Source organism: Aythya fuligula, chromosome 10 (assembly GCF_009819795.1).
Source record: "Aythya fuligula isolate bAytFul2 chromosome 10, bAytFul2.pri, whole genome shotgun sequence".
In the NCBI taxonomy this organism is placed as follows: Eukaryota; Metazoa; Chordata; class Aves; order Anseriformes; family Anatidae; genus Aythya; species Aythya fuligula.
Genome location: NC_045568.1, coordinates 8126796 through 8142836, shown reverse-complemented (window position 1 = coordinate 8142836; position 16041 = coordinate 8126796). Strand labels below are relative to the sequence as shown.

The 16041-nt window shown below is 38.6% G+C and overlaps 1 long non-coding RNA gene across 1 annotated transcript in view; it reads left to right on the top strand.

Moving 5' to 3' along the window:
- LOC116493059 overlaps nucleotides 1-16041 on the top strand; it is a 42969-nt gene that overhangs the window by 13003 nt on the left and 13925 nt on the right. The window contains exons 2-4 of the long non-coding RNA XR_004253715.1: nucleotides 1530-1593; nucleotides 9166-9270; nucleotides 13936-13995. This is a non-coding gene — a long non-coding RNA (uncharacterized LOC116493059). The remainder of the gene's footprint in view (nucleotides 1-1529; nucleotides 1594-9165; nucleotides 9271-13935; nucleotides 13996-16041) is intronic.

Here is a 16041-nt window from a genome sequence, read left to right as displayed (position 1 = left end):
GGATGACTTTGTATTCTCATAAGTCATGCTTTAAGAAACCTCAGAAGTAAATGCTTTATCTGTCTTAAACCTAACCTTTTATAATAGCTGTCAAAACTCTAAATCCTTTCATGAAGCACAGTAGGCAAGAGCTGTGGTTTCCATTTAAGAAAAGATTGTCAGTTTGCCCAAAAATACCGAGGGGAAGCAGCAGTGTCAGTAGTAAGCTATACTCACTTAAGAGTGCCTTCTTGCTAAACGCAATAACCTTTCTTTAAAAACAAGTTTCTGCATCTTTGAGTTGGTAGAATATAGAACAATACCGTATTTATTTGGCATACTTGTGTTTTTCACGTTCAATTTTTCTTCTGTCTTACTTGAAGACTATGGACAGGTTTTAGACAGCCTGATATTGAAGGATCAGGAGCCTTATAAGAACAAATGAGAGACTAGATTTTGCTTTTGCTTACGTTGGGTTCTTGCCAGAATAACTCAGCTGAAGCTACTGGAGTGAGTTACCCTTGTGCAAATCCAAAGCAACAGAATAAATGGAACTCGTCTTGTTGCAAGGAGGACAAAAAAGAAATGGACTTCTCAGATAAATTAACTTCTGTTGTTAAGCTGAGTAACAATGAAACTGCTCTTGGGTGCTGCTTTTGCTTGTGCTTTAACAGTAATTGTCCTTCTAAACCTGTGTTGATATTCCTTGTAAATGGCAAGACCTCAGAGTGTAGGGAAACATCCTAGAAAAGGGTCTGTGATGGCTGAGATGCTTCTATACAGTAGAAGAATGTTCTGAAGGAATGAAATGGATAAGTCCATTCAACCACATAGTCTTCGACCATCAGTTGTTCACTGCTACATCCATTTCCTTTGAAGTGTGATCCCAAACAGAGGAGGCTACTTCTCAGCAAGTGTATTATCATTCTGGTGCTTTATCAGCTGTTAAATATACGAATACCTCATGGATATCTCATGTTGCAGGGAAATCCAGCTGGTGACTGGTTTGCAGGCTGTTCCCAATGACCCTTGAAGCAGGGTCCCAGCTGACTGCTCAGGGCAGTTGCTGTGCATCAATGCCTGAGTGTGACTTCTGCTGTCACCCCATTTCTGCAGTAGAATCTGTGTGTGAACAAACTGACGTTAAACTGTAGAGTCATGAAGTACATAAGCTCCTTACTGTAGGAGAGGTACTTTGGTCGCAGGAATCCTTCCTTACACTGCATTTTCTAGCCATTTTGAAGTGCATTGCTGAGGGGATTAGAGTCAGAACAATTAGAGTCAGAACAATCTGAAAGAGAGATCGAGCCCAGCCTCCTACTTGAAGCCAGGCCAACCTCAGATATCTGAGAGGAGGGGAAAAAATCCATTGTTTTTTTCCATTCTTGAGTTGTATGGGGTAGGATATATGTAAACTTAGATGTTTTTGTTAGAATGGTTACATTTTTACCCTGTTTTCTCCCTGTTGCATTTCATCTTTTCATTACAAAAGAAGGAATAGGAAGAGCTGTAATAAATATTTTCTTTGATATATTTTTTTCTCATTTCAGTGGTAATAAAAGCTGTCAGTGAGAGGGACTATTGGACTGAATACTTTTGTTTCCTGTGGTCTTGGTGAGTATTATGTGTTCAGGAAAGTATCAGTTTCAAGTATGAGGTAAATAATAACACACACACAAAAAGTTCAAATTTAATTATTCAAATAGTGGAAGTTGTAGAAAACTTCAAAAATGACATTGTGATGTCTTGTATGCTTTGACAAGCCTTGTTACTCTTCCAGTTCACAGCTGACTATAAAATTCAGTCACCTTAATTTAGAAAATATATGCCACATTGAACAGAAGTGAGGAATCTGAGCTGACAAGTGCACCTTTATGTAAGTTTAATAGCTTTTTAGAAACAATTTCACTACAGTGGTCCTGGAACTGACTTTCTAATAATTGTACAACTGTCTGTTGAACTGGATAATTTAAGACTGGTATCACAGAATGGCTGAGTTTGGACGGGACCTCCAGAGACCATCCAGTCCAACCCCCCTACTCAAGCAGGGTCACCTAGAGAATGTTACACGGGAAATGGTTAGGCTGACAGGACGTCTAAGAAGCAGAGCCACAGAAACAAATTTCTCATTTCAAAATTTTAGTTGGATCATGGACAGATTTAAAAGTTCAAATCCATTTAGTGTCAGAGTTATCCTAGCACGTTAAATGGGCAGCCTTCCCAAAGACATGAGTGATCAAAGAGCATCATTAAGAGACAGCAAAAACACTTTTTCCTGAAGGTGCTGCATAGGCATAGTCTTGGAAGTGTTGCTGAAGCTCACATGGCAGTCCTCTTCTGCAATAATGAACTTGTCTGCTAGCACAGGCTGTGCCTATTTATTAAAACTCTGTGAACATAGATTCAGAGACCTCCTGCTCTTATACAAAGAGAGGTCCTTAATTTTGGCCATATTAAATCTGAATAATAAAAGTGAACTGACATTAACCTTCCTGGCCCCCCTCCCTAAAATGGTTCTATCTAAAGCTGAAATACTCACACCAGTAGGCAAGAGTACCAAGGCAGGAGCAAGATAGTGGGTGTTGAGAACAGATGCAGCATGCAAAAATATTTTAATAATATTATTTTAATTTTGTATGGGTGCTTGCTATGTATTTGGACTATGTCTTGGGATCTAAGAGAAGAGCCCCAGGCTCCCACCCACATTTGTTGTTTAACGCAAAACTGTTTGACATTCTCTCCATAACACGGGGGGAAAAAAGAAATATGCTCTGCGAGGGGCCAAGGCAGAAGAACACCCAGCAGCATCTTGAAACAGTGATGCAGGTGGGGGGGGTCATAATAAAGTCTCACATGTTTTTTTGCATTATTATTTTTTTGGCCAGATCTACAATGTAGCTATTTCTGTACAGATTATCTAACAGTAGTAAAGAGGGAAAGAATGGGAAGGCTGTTTTCAGAGTCTTCAAGAACTTTGCTAGAAGAGCAAACGTCAGAGTTGAATGCATTTTTATGGATATGAAAACAACGCCCAAAGAAGCTGAAGAGAGGAAGATGGATAAGATTCTGAAGGGATTTTTTAACTCCTGAGGCTTCTGATGCAACCTGGATGCTAACAGTGTCAGTGGAGCCAGGCAGGGATCTTTTCTTATCTTGAAAGCTCATGATGCTTTATGGCTATATAAAAGGGACAAGGATATCTAAACCCTGATAATTTCATGGGGAATAGATTGACATCCACAGCCCTTACTGTCTTTGGCTTCTGCAATGATCAAATTTGTGTCCTGGATATTTCACCATTGTTTCTGATGGCATGCCATCAAGTAAGGAATGGCAAAAAGACATGTAAAAATACTCAGGCAAGCTGTTTCACAATACTTAAGAGATTTTTCTCTCCCTGAATTAGAAAACATAAATTTCATATGTATCTAGCATAGTCAAACATTTATCTCTAGGAGTCTTTTATTTTTTATTTTTATTTTTAAATTACATTTAATGTGAAAGCCTAAACAGAAAGAATGGAGCTCTCTTGGAAAAATAAGTAGTGAATGCATTTTTAGTTGGAAGCAAAAACTTTATGGAGCAGGATGAGTAACTTCAGACCAGCGTAATGTAATTGGCTGTGCTGAGCGTTGAGAGTTTCTCTGTGTAGATCAGGTGCAGTCTCATACCTTTTAGTTTGAGGGAAGGATATGAAATGTTTGCTTTTCCTATGACCGGGCAATTTTCAAATCATTCTTAAGCAGGATGAATGTTCAGCTCATAGCCCAGCCTTGTATATTTGTACAATGTATGGACTGTGCAATACTACAAAAAGAACTTAATAAAGGGTGCTTCAGAAATGGTACTGTTACTGGTACCCTTATGAATGAGAACATGGCTTTAGTTATAAAAATGTACCTTTTTTTCCTAAGTGAAATTGTCACCTGTTCATTTAAACTGTATGTTCCGGGGCAGTAATAAGTTCAATCTGCCATTTAAGGAACTTAAAAATAATGTAGCAAGCTGAATGCCTAGAGTTAAGCCGATGCATTCTGTTCTTTGATCGCTAGCTAAGCTCTCAAGTATTATTTTGATTGTCCATGCTGGCAAGCCTAATAAGCTACCAGTTCTATGTGCTTTTTACAATTAGGGCATTTACTTATGGTTTATATTATATCATTATGATAAAAGAAGTCACAAAGCCTGACTTAGAGCTATAGTCTTTACAAGTAGAGCAGTCTGTGGAGTGTTAAGGCGCCATAAAGAAGAACAGATGAAAAAAGAAGAGGAACATTCCTATGGTATTCTACCAGCGAGCAGCTTAGTTTGGTGGGTAAAATTACAATAGAAGAAAAAAGTTAGAAAATTTATTCTTCCGAATTGCTGCTATCAAAACTCTTCCCACCTTGACTGGGGAAAGCAGACAGTTGCAAGAAGCTCAGATACTTGAGATTCATTGGTGGCTGGAGCATGTTAGGATGCCAACTGAATGCAATACAAGCTTGGGATGAAAAGGGAGCTTTAGGGATCACAATACAGGTTGAAAGATTAAAGATGTTTAAAGGCTTCCTTTCATGAAAACTATGCACTGAGATGTTTTAAGGTGTTAATGAAGTATAAGAAACTTATCTGTTAAATGTAAGTTCATGATCACTCCTGTATGCAGGTACTCAAGCTAATGCCTTAAAATGAGTGTTTTATATGTGTAGTAAAACTATGGCTATCACTCATATATCACTTCTGGTGGTGGCGAGGAAAGGTATATCTAGACTGGGCAAGACGGAAGGGCTGAAATCTCATAATGGAGATGTGAATTGAAAAGTTGGGAAATGATAAACAAGTTCACAGAAATGAATAGCTGCTCTGATGTTGAGCTCAGTTCTCAGATCCCCACTCAGCACTGTTGTGAGTTTAATCACTGGCAACTGACCAAATATTTCTTCCTTCTCTAGTACCAGTAGTTCTAACAGGCCTTTGTGGAGAAACAGCTTCTTTTTCTTTTGAACATATGGAATAATCTTGAACTGACTGTTTTATGAATGTTTCCAAAACACTTAGATTGAAGAAGTCCAAGAATGCAACTTAATTTCCTCTTCCAAAGCTTAATCTAAATTTTTTTATAGAGATCAAATTTGGAGCACATATGTTTGACATATGTGACATCATCAAATAGCTACCTGATGCTCATCAAAACAGTGGGAACAAAATGAAGTAAAAGAATAGCTTGAAGGTACATATGGGTAACTATTGACTGGTGTGAAGTTGCATCCAAAGTTGGTTGGTTTCAGTTCAGTATCAGCAGTCTGTAAATGGCACTACTCTGGGCACTTCTCTTAAAGTGGAGGCCTAGATTAAACAATCATATCACCTTTGTCTATATTGTATAATATGAGCATTTGAAAACTTAAAATACAGTCAGACCCCTCTGTATTTTAAATACTTCTATAAACTTGCATATTTTCCTGTGTGGCTGGGTAGGCCTTACAGTGACACCCCTGAGGAGCACAGTGTGTCACTCAGACTGCAGAACCTTTTTTCTTTGCTCAAATGGTAACCGCTGAGTTCTCGTGTAGTGATCTTTGTGCTGTCGTGGGGATGCCATAGAAATGTCACTTGAGGAAAAAACAATGGAACTTTAAGTGGTTTGGCATTTGTATGCAACAAATTTACATATGGTAAGTAGGTGGACTTGTGAGTTCAGCAGTTAATGTAGAAAGTTACATGTAAACAGCAAGCAGTCTGTGTGCTGTAATGTTAGTAAAGGAAGAGAAATCAGGACAGCCCTGCAAGTAAGATTTCTATTCCTGAATACCATTTTCAGGTCATCTGTTAATTTGCCTCTCGCAGTTTATCTGTCCAAGTGCTCGATTTTGTACATCATGTGAATTTTGAAGAGTTTGGGAATGGTTTTGCTTGGACAAGTAAGTATTGATTTCTGTGGAGTTTGGGGAAACAAAGCTGTTGTAGTTACTGTGATTTATTTCTTTAAGGTGGTAAAATGCAATTTAAAAACAACAGATTGCATAACTATGATGCTAAGAGCAAAATCAGGCTATTGTGGGCCCAAGTGCTAAGGTTAGATGTATGTCTCAGAAGAGCTCTAGTAGATGTAGCTTAAAATTTCATAACTAAGTTCTGCTCCTCACTTCGTGTTTGCCAACACATTCAAAGCTTTAGGTTCAAACTCATCTCTTTTTGTAGTAAGCTGTGCACAGCAGCTGAGGCACAGGCATGTGTCCCATTCTGCTGCCTTGTTATAACCTCTGACAAAAGACTAGTGCAAATATCTTGGGACAGTTCTTTCTTAAATCTCTTCAGTGAAGTTAACCTAAGGAGAGTGACATAGGAAATGAATTTCCCATACTCTGTTGGTGTTTTCTTCTGTTGAAGACAATCTACCAGCTTTCTAGCTGAACTTTCATAGTAGATGATTCCATGCATCCAGGATTTCTGTGAAATTTCCTGTGTTTATTTGGTATCTTCAATTTTATTTAAAATTACATAGAGTAAAAACAATCCTCTCTTTTTACAGTGGATCACTTTAGGAACAACCATTTTAATGATTTTTTCTGGCAGGGGTCTGAATGTTTTATTTTTAATGTAAAGCTAAATCAAAGCAATCAACAGTATAGCAGGCCCAGATATCTGAAATACAATCATCCATCAAAAGCCCTCAGTGGGACAATTACAGCCCCCACATCCTCCTACAGCAAACCTTGATTATAGGGAAGAATGCTTGAGGGCTGCAGCTGACATCAGGCACTGTAAAGTATTGCTGCTGCTATCTTCACAAAATCACCTGCTGCAAGTCTTTGTAATGAGGTGGGGGAGATTCATTGAACCATGGGTGTTCTAAATTAGTATTGACTTTACATGTTTTGTGATTTATTTCAGTATCTGTATTAATGATATCTATTTAAATTACATAACAGATTCACATCTGTTATGTGGTTTTCACATTCTTTACAGAGCAGACAAATGAAGCTTTAAATACTCCTTTGGAAACAAATACTGTGTGTATCCAATACAGACTCATCGCTGTTGAGTGCTCTCAACATTGCTTTCTACCTGAATATTGTTTTCTTTCCTTCTTGAAAGACGAGAAGACCCCATGACTTCTTCCTTTTGTTTTTCAGCAGTTCTTTCCAACCTCTGTTTCCACAGCTCGCTCTTGGATCAGGTTTTCAAGTGGTATGCACCTCATTGTCACTTATGCAGGTAAAGCAAGTGTAAGCTAGGTCTAAGTTATTACTCTAGTTCAGACAAAAAGCACTGTGATTTGTTAATGCTCTGCACCAGACTGCAGAGCCCTAAGGTGCTGGAAAAGATCCTCAGCAGTAAGTGATGAGGTCCAGGATCTTGCTGTGTTGTGTACAGACCAGAGCAGTGATGCTTCTGTGAGTTTCTTTGACAGGAAATGCTTCATGGGGAGGAGCTTGAGCTCTGAATCAGGCTTTCTTTGTTAGTTTAGAAATTAATTCACAAAACTGTATGTAAGAATTTGTTAGGGACAGAAGTATCGCTAATAGTGTTAAAATCCTTCAGGCACAGCAATAACAAAATGCATTTATTCCCTTGTTTCTTAAAATACATCAGATAAAGATTTATGCTTTAGATGCATCACATGGAAAACCATATGGCCACTTCCATGCTTGGCAAGACATTGGACTTGGTTAAATTTGTTTCTCAGCAAGTTTGTCCTTGCTGACTGCAGAATTTGGGGATTACATCAGGAATGTAGACAAGGTTCTCATGTCCTCCAGCATTTTTAGCTTGATGTAGATATGAGCACAGGTGGGCAATTAAACATTGTGCTTCATTTCATCCTTGGTAAGCATTACCATTTCACTCCCACAGTTAGGTACTCCATCAACACTGATATTATTTCCTTTTGTACATTCCACAGTGAAATGGATGCATAGCAGCATCTGAAATCATGGCTCATTTTCTTTGTGTTAGGGATATCAGTTCTTAAATGCTTTGGCCCTTTTCTTCTAGCCCAAAGGTCAAGTATGTCTAATCCTTGCTTATTGACATGGACTTTTCTTCAGAGCTGCACTACCATATCTCTGGTGATGTGAATAATGTTCTTGTTTTTGGAGAAGGTAACTGATAGAGAATAACATTGTAGAAGTGGATGTATGAATGAACAGAATGGCATCTGCAGAGAGTAGTGAAAGGTAGCAAGCGGTGCTGAGTAACATTGTCTTTGGTCACAGAAAAAGTACAGTGAAGAATCTAGAACCAAGGTAATACTAGTACAGCAGGGAATGATCTTGTTAAGAAAAAAGCAACAGGAGCAAATCCCCAATGCAGAAAAGACATGAGATTCTGGGTTGTCCAACAGACCTTTTTTGGGGGGAGTATGGATGCTGCTTTAAGGGAATTTGTGTTAAAGAACTAATAATAGAATTGCACAAGCTCAAGGGAGACTTTATAGTGACTTAGATACCTAAAGGGGGCTGCAGGAAAGCTGGGGAGGAACTCTGTCAGGGAAAGTGGTGATGGGACAAGGGGGATGGCTTTAAACTAAAAAAGTACAGATTTAGATTAGATATTAGGAAGAAATTATTTCCTGTGTGGGTGATGAGGCTCTGGCCCAGGCTGCCCAGAGGAGCTGTGGGTGCCACATCCCTGGCAGTGCCCAAGGCCAGGCTGGATGGGGCTGGGGGCAGCCTGGGCTGGTGGGAGGAGGGCTTGGAACTGGGTAGGCTCTGAGGTCCCGTCCAACCCAAACCATTCTGTGATCTGTTCACACATTTGTTTTCTTAGTTTAAATCTTCATTTTAAAAAGCACAGCTGTATATGACAGGTTTAACATGTACAGTACAGATGATTTCCATTCTGTAGTATGAAACACAAAGGGTAGTGAAGTCACAGTTTGCTTATGACTGAGGCAGAGTCTCCAGAGTGACCTTTGAATGTCCTTTAATTTTGATTAAAGAAGCAGACTTCTCTTTTTTTAAAAGGTCACCTCCTTTTCATAAGGGTAGCCTGAAACATTACTACTCAGAAAAGTAAGAGCAAAGATGTTGTCTCCTGAAAAGCTCATTCTCCTACTTGGTATTACCCAATAGTACTTTACTCTTGTCTGGCGAGGTTTGGGTGGATGGATGGAGGAAGGGAGTAGGTCTTATTTTTGAGATTTTAAGAGGCTGAGTTTTATATTAGCTTCACAGCTTATTTGTTTTCATTCCTGTCCAGTAAAAAGCTGCTTTTCCATGGGAGCCTGAGGATAATATGCTCAAGATGAAAGGAAGTGGAATACAGTGGAAGGGCAGCCAAATTCTGATGGCTTCCTTGCAGATGGTAAGAGCAGTTAAATAATTTAAAAAGGCAGTGTTGTGTTCCTCTTAGTGCTGTCAGCTGTACAATTCTTTTCCATCTTTTGTGAATCTATCATATTTGATCATTGGCCAAAACCTGTTGTTTAATTATTTTTTTTATGAACAAATCCCTCTTCATAAAGTCTGAAGGATGACATGTAGCTTGGGTTTCCCCTGGTACTTTCAGGTTGGTTTTGACCATCACCTTAACATACTGGATTGCAGTCCCACGTGCTGCTTAGTGACACAAGGGGGATGTGACGGCCTTGTCTGGCTACTGTAATGTTCATGCTTCATTACAGATAGAAACATTTATCGCTGCATACCCTATTGGAGATGGACCCTTTTTTCCCTTAGAATATATACTTGGCTCCACGTGCTTCAGGTGCATAGTATCACAATCTAGAACAGGAAACGTGGGGAAGACCACGCACAAGTCAGTTTGTTAGGCACTAGCAAAATTCAGCTCATGCTGATGGGAATTAGCAAACTGATAGTGTTGGGCTTCCTGAGTGCATTTCCAGTGAATGCTAACGTGTGGCAAGCTATCTGCTAATATTAATAATATTTCTCACCCACTATGTCATTTTGGGCTATGCAGAGATCTGGAATGCAGCAGCTGAACAGTTCTGGTACCTGACCTTGAACACTTGCATGAAGAAGCTCCTCTCAGTAAAACACTGGAGTCTGTGGCCTTTGAATCCCTCCACTAGTATCCAGCTCAGGGTTTGGCAGGGGAGCACCCAGCTGAATGTTGACTTAAAATCATTACCCTTTAGAGAGTATCAGTCTGCTGCCCAAAGATGATGCCACATCATAAATAGAGCGTGTTTGTTGCTATTCAAACCTCATAAGATATAAGCAGAACAAATGAAACTGCCACGATACGTAAATAATTGAAGTACTTCATGTGAGGACTATGGGGAAAAAGTATGCAGTTCCTGTGGAGAAAGGATATAATTTGTTCAGTAACTATGTTTTTTGATCATTCTAGTTGCATTTAGTGTTCTAGTACTTAAGAACAAAAACCTTACAGCAGCAGAGGAGGTTTTGCATCTTTCGCCTGATTTCAGATATACTCATTTTTCTTAACTGACTTTTTGTTCCTGATTTACAGTTGTCCACTGTGACTTGTCTTAGATAAGAAACCAATGTAGTTTCAAAGACTCACTATTTATCTATCACTAAATGGACTGATAACCATACAGAGAGTGGATATTGTTTGTCAGCCAAGGAGGCATTGCTGGAATGAAGCATTGCTCCTGATACCTGTAGCTCTTGTCACCAGAATGTCACTTCTTAAAGCTTTTTGACAAATTGTCTTGCATTAGGAACCAATAGATTGCACCTGAAATTCTGCATTATGTTTATTGGCTGGAGTCCCTCATGATCAAAAAGCTGAAGCTTCTTGGAGTTATTGGCAGGTGTCCATGGATCAATACTGATTTGATAGGTTATCGGGATATTGACAGTAGGCAGTTGCTCTGCCTGCGGCAATCCGTCCAGCTTCCCAGCCAGCTAAGAGCTACTGTGGCTGAATGACCCGCTGCCTTGTCTCTTGATTGCTGCCACAACCATTTCATCTGAACATAGCTGTACTGCTAGTTAAATGACTTTACAAAGCATTCCCTGCTCTGTAGTGCAGATGATCAACAGAATCAATGGCACTGTGTGTTTGGCATCAGTTAGCACAGAGCTCAATGAGAAAGGTGGGAAAAGGAACAAGAAGCTTTTTGCCACTTCTTGCCTTTCCTCCTCATCTTCGTTTTAACTTTTTCTTGTTTTGTTTTCCAGAATTGTATTTTTTTTTTTGTACTTTGCAGATACTGTTTCCTGGTAATAGTTTTTCTTGCTTTAACTTCATTGACAGTTCTTTGAACAGAGTAAAAAGTTTGAATGCCTTTGTTAAAACTTTAAGCTTTGTTTTTTCAGAGGTGATGAATACTGGTAGATAACATGCAACTCTGGGTAGGATTTTGCCTCTGTACCATGGCCAATTATCACTTCTTGTCAGAAACTTACAGTTCCGCTTCATGTCTTTACCATCTACAATTAAAATAAATAAATAAATAAATCTCATCACATACATTGTACAGAGTATTCTTCTCAGAGGAGAGCTAAACAGTTTCAAGTGTTGCAAAACAGTTTTCACTTTTTAAATAGAAAATTTATTACATCTCCTTTAATTCTTTCTCCTAGTTTTTCACACAGTGTCAAAAAACTACTGTATCATTTAAAGTTTTTTTTTTTATTATATATATATATTTATTTTTAACAAAGCTCCTTGTTATTTATTTTTAACATTTCTAATTTTTCAAAGGTTGGAGGCTATAAGGGATAAGACCATTCTCTTCTTTTTTTGTGGTCATTTGTTTGATGTTTTTTCTGGTCCTTCCCCCCTGAAATAATTTTTAGCTTTCATACAATTGAGTTTCTACTCATATCACATCTGTGTGCTACCATTGAGACTGGCTGATATGAGAACTAACCGGAGATTCCACTAGTTTTTTATCAGCAGTTATTTTTGGAATGTGATCACAATGGCCCTACGTTAATAGGAGAGTGTAAAAAGCTACTTACGCTTAATCTAGTTAGCTGATTTTCATTCTTTTCACATATATAAATGGACCTACTTTCCTGTTGTAGTACTGTCTTTTAGCCAAGTACTTAAATTCTTTCAGACTGTACAGTCATTTCCCATACTTACATCATCTGTTGGCTACAAGCCCTAATTAGTCTCTTTGCTTTCTTTCACTTTTGTATTTCAAGAAAGTTTTGTCTGATTATATCTTGCTTCACATAATTTAGGAGGAATAATCTCATACCATAACTATATTTGTCATTCTCCAGCTTGCTTTTCACACAAATGGATTTTAATAGTTCCTTCTATTTCCTATTGTCCACTATAATTCTTAGTTACTTAAATGTCTTCTCAAAATCTGACCTTCCGCATAGCTGTACTTGGTTTGTCTCTATCTTTGCAGTGGATTCAGCAAGTGTATGAGTATTGATTCAGGTTTTCATTACTCTGCTTTTACGGTAGTAACAAATTGTCTCTACCAGAAGTCATTGTGAAGGTGAGGTTACAGAAGTAGAAATTAATTTCTGCATGTATATTTACATGTGTGTGACTAGTCACACACAATCTGAAGAGCTGATATCAAGCCAAGTCTGTAATTTACTATTTTTCAGCTTTCTCTTGGATTTATTTTTTGTGATTTCACCATCTTTGCCAAAGACCAAGTATACTTCATTTTTATTGGAGAGAAGGTTATTATCTTGGATGTTGTAACTGTAATCAATAGGGGTTATCTGAACTCTAGATGGCAAGGGAATTTTAATTGGACCCCTTATAATAAGGTCAAGTTGACCCAGTGCTGTGTAAGTGATGGAATTATTCTCTTCAATGTGCCTCTTTCATTACAGTTGTGTAATTCCAAGTAGCAAAGATGAGAAGTCATGCAGAAAATCTGACAATTTTCAGACTGCTTTGAAGTCCTGCACAGTGAAGACCTATAAATGTTGCTAAATTAATGAGTAAAGGGAATTTTCATGGAGTATTAATGACAACAAAATGGCATTACTGTTCTTTTATGTTTTTATGCAAGGCAGTTATGTAGCGAATGAGAATATGTAAAGTAATGGAAGAATTAATTTGATTAAAACCTCTGTGTAGTAAGCAGGAGCATCAGTTTGAGCTGCCTGCCACTAAATACTGAACTCTTGATTACTGTTCAACAAAATGAATGCAAAAGAGAAGTCTGTAGTGAACCCGGTGCCTGCAGCAGGTACAGTTGGACAATAAAAACCAATACTCAGTCCTAAAGTCAGGCATTTAATAGCATCCATGCTTTATGTCTTTTTATTGATTCTTGTGGTCCTTAAGGCCAACTGTCGATTTACTACCCCTGTCTGGATCCAGGGAGGTCAATGACTTAGAGGAATGTGCTATTTTTTGTTTGTTCTGTATAGTGTATGGGTTACTGCAACTAAAGTTCGTAACTATAGCTTGTGAAAATGTTGCTCGAGGCATATACCCAAACATCTCAGAAGAAAACACCATTTCCTGGGTAGTGAACAGGCAAGAGTGAAAATTAAACACTTTTCATTTTTAAAGGTTGCAACAGAACCTTTATTAAAAATACAGTTTTCATACAGCTAACTTTTATTTAGCTGATTTTTATATATCTCGGAGAAATATGTCAGGACTGGAGGTGGTGGGTTACAAAGAGATCCTTTATCATCTTAGAATAACCTCTTTAACAGCAGTGGATGAAATATATGAGAATTTCACTAATTCATAAGTTAGTAATTAGTCATTTTATAAATTCCATGAAGAAAAATTATGGCTTATCTTCATCTATCAGTGAAGATTTAGGAGCTGTGTGCCTTGTGCATTCATTTCAGCAACACCTCTTTCCTTTCCCAAAGCAAATACATTAATATTTACTAATGTTTCATGGTATAGAAGTATAACTTAGTTTTTAATACCTCACCTTTTAATGCCTCAAGATTTATGCTATTAACTAATTTATTTTTGTGTGTGTATCTATAGTACATTGTCCTGTGCTATAGTAACTCTGTGACATACTTTGCTTCTAATAAGAAAAAAGGTGTCTGAAATGTAGACGATTGCTTGAATTCACAGGTCTTGAACACTACTGGGAAAGGAGCCTGGAGTCTAGACTCACACACCTCTCTTTAACTGGTAGGTAATATTGCCTCTTTGGTGGTGAACTGCTGAGCCCAAAACTGAAATAATTGATCATTTGCAAGTCTGGAACACAGTCCACTTTCAAGTTGCTTCAGAAATCTTGCTTTGCTACACTCGTTTGTTAAGTTGTAGCATACTCCAAAAAAAAGGGGAAAAGTTTCTGTGTCCATACATGGTAAAGAATTTCTGAGAAATGCTTTGGAATTACTGCTGAATCACTCTTAAAATGCTTGGGAGAGATCTCTGAATAATGTGCAGTGATGTGTGGCAAGTTAACTGCAAATATATGTCCTTGCCACCAAAAAGTATTTCTTCTTTAAAGATAAGAATACACACATCTAATCTTTCCCATTGCAAATCTAAAAAGCAGTTTCAGATTTTACTGCAAGATAGAAATGTAGGGTTAGAGAATCAGTCTAGATTTTACCTATGGTTTATTTAATAGTAAAACCTTCAAATGCAACATCTGGTGGTGTGGTTGTGTGTATGGGTAATCCCATGAAAAATCACATCTTTTGCTTTTTGTTTTGATGTACTCTTTCAGATTTACCAGCCCTAACTAGACTGCCAAAGTATACCCCACACAAATAAACACAGTTTACTTGTGTGTTGCAGTAAGAAAAAAAAAAAAAAAAAAAAGAAAGAAATACTCCTGATGTGGCTTGCTTTGGTTCTTCCTGTGATGACAGAAGCAGGACAATTTTTTGAAAATAAGATTTGCTTATGTTTTTATTAGGACAGCTTGTTTCTTTGTTAATCAAAGAGAAGATAATAGCCCTCCCCTGCATTCCTGCCGTACTTATTCACAGGTTAACCTAAATAGCAAAGAGCTGCTCTTGCCTGTATCATCTTTACTTCAGAAGATTCTGCTTCATTTGCTGCAGCAAGCCCTATGACATGCACACAAGCCTATGTTGATGTAGCTATGGCAAATGGAGCCTAATCCTGTTTTCATCTCTTAATCTAATCAACTGATGCAAAGTAATTCCCTAAACATAACTGGATTATCAGTACAGTCAAACTTCTATTCAGTCACAGTTTAAAATGAACTGTTACAAGGCAGTAGTAAAGGCACTTAGCAGTTATAGAAGAGACACTTAAATCAGGCAGTCTGGTTAATCAGAATATCTTTGAAAACACACCACATTCTGAAGGCTGCAGACTGATACTCTGTCCTAATCATGTGCAAATACCTTCTGCTTCCAGCCTCAAGGCAAGCCTGTTTGTCTCATGGAAGGAGATTTTTGTTTCTCCTAATGTTTGGTTGTAAGCAATAGCTGCCTTTCAATGAGGAATGGGTATGAGTCTCCCTGTCTCCTCCTGCCCCTCCCCTTTTCTTTAACTGATAAATTTTATCATTTTCAGCAGCTCCGGGGTAGCAGCACGTTGTGGTTTAACACTGATAGGCAGCTCAGCACCACACAGCTACTTGCTTCCTTCCCCCCCCGACAGTGGGATGGGGGAAAGAATTTGAAAGCTGTAAGTAAGAAAACTCTTGGGTTTGAGATAAAGACAGTTTAGTAGGTAGAGCAAAAACTTTGCTTGCAAGCAAAGCAAAACAGGGAATTCATTGCTACTTCCCATCAGCAGATGGGTGTTCAGCTGTTTCCAGGAAAGCAGTGCTTGTCATGCAAAACAGTTTCTTGGGAAGACAAACGCCAGCGCTCTGAGTGCCCTCCCTCCTTCTTTCTCCAGCTTTTCTTGCTGAGCCCTGACATGGCATGGTATGGAACATCTCCTTGGGCAGCCCGGGGCCAGCTGTCCTGGCTGTGCCCCCTCCCAGCTCCCGGAGCCTCCTCGCTGGCAGGGTGCTGTGAGGAGCAGAAACATCCTTGGCTGTGCAGGCGCTGCTCTGCAACAGCTAACCCCTGGTGTTAATACCACTGATGTTCATCGAAAACCCCAAACATTGCACCGTACCAGCTACAGTGAAGAAAATTAACTCCATCCCAGCCAAAACCGTGAGACAGAATTACAGTAAAAATGTAGCTTTTGAAGAAAAAAGGCTTTCAGGTCCTAGCACTAAGCATTTCATCTGTG